Genomic DNA, 1,510 nt, shown 5'->3' with positions numbered 1-1,510 from the left:
AACATGAGCCCTAGCTTTTGAAAAACCCCTTTCAATCCATAGAAAGCCTCCCAGTTTATCTGGTTTGAGATGACCTCATCCTTTGTTACCTTCTCTCTTGTTTTCTGGAGGTTGCTCAGCGTCTTGCTGCTGTCTGCATTCTTTTCTCACGTGAACAGTGCACCTATTTTGGGCATTTTGTCGTTGTTGTTTTGGGTCATTCCCATCACACATTTTTTGTATTCCTTTCCAGTCAGATCAACCTCATGCCTCTCTAGACATTTCTTCTCAGGTTTCCTCTGAATCATTTCGTTTGGTCTAAATATGTCCAGTGTTTCCTCCTTCCTCACTGCACTCCACATAGACCCTCTCTTTTCCCCGGAACAACTGTTCTTTTCTTTCGAATCCCTGACCCAAATCCTCATCTTTCACCATGTTTTCTGACTTCTCCTAAGAACTGATTGTTTTTTGAAACTTAAGCCTCAAATATCATCCCTTCTAATCTGGGTCTGAATTTGGATCACGGTCAAGAAGCAGGCGAGACAGGAACGTGACTGGGTAATTAGGCTCCTCAGCAGAAGGGCTGAGTGTTCATCGGGGCGGTCAGAGGGGCCTGGGGATGGAGGGAGAGGTATCTTCTTCTGCCTCGGGTAGGGCTTAGGGTGGGGTTGTCAGGAAAAGCGCTAAGAAAAAAGGACCCATTTGACTTGAGTTCTGAAGGAAGAGTAGGATTTCCGGAGGCAGAGCAGGGAGAGAAGAGGATGGTCCAAGGAAGGAGCAGTGGGAATGGAGGCTAGAAGACGAGTCATCAGAGAAGCTAGGGACAGGAGTTCAGAAGGAGAGGGGTGGTCAGGTGCTGAGACCGCAGACTGAAGGTCCATGGTCAGCCCTCAGATATGTTTGTCTGGCTTTCTCAGCGTGTTAAAAGACTTTTAATTAGTTGCTGAAGGGAGAGGCCTCTGTCTGTGGAGTGACAGAGAAACCTATTCAAATTGTCTTCAGCATGAATGCAAATTCACTGGTTACCAAAAATGAAAAGTCTAGAGGGAACCTCTGGGTTCAGGCTCAGATGATTTCATGAGGCCTTGGCCTCTCTCCAGCTCTCAGGGATTCTTTGAACCATGTGGATCCAACCTTAGACAGAATCTCTCTATAATGGTCACAAAAAGGCGGCCGAAGCTCCAGCCCTTACATCTTCTCAGCTTTGAATTCCATAGGGAAGGATAGGAGTCTTTTTCCTAAGCTTCCCCCAATGGCCTCACTGCTTCTCATTTTCTCTGGGTGGGTCACAAGCCCATTGCTGAGCCAATTATTGTGGCCCAGGAGACTGCTCTGATTGGCTGAACTTGACCCACATGCCCATCCCTGCAGCCAGAGGTGGAATCAACAGCGTCTCTGAGAAACTGGACTGAGACTAGCAGAAAGGTGTTGTCCCCAAAGGGGCATCATAACGCCATAATATTTTAGAAGAGAGGTGAATTGTTATTAGGTGACAAAAACCAGATGTCTACCACAGTAGCCAACATGTACA

Source organism: Mesoplodon mirus (assembly GCF_964341445.2).
Source record: "Mesoplodon mirus genome assembly, chromosome: 3".
In the NCBI taxonomy this organism is placed as follows: Eukaryota; Metazoa; Chordata; class Mammalia; order Artiodactyla; family Ziphiidae; genus Mesoplodon; species Mesoplodon mirus.
Note: the sequence above shows the minus strand (reverse complement) of the source record.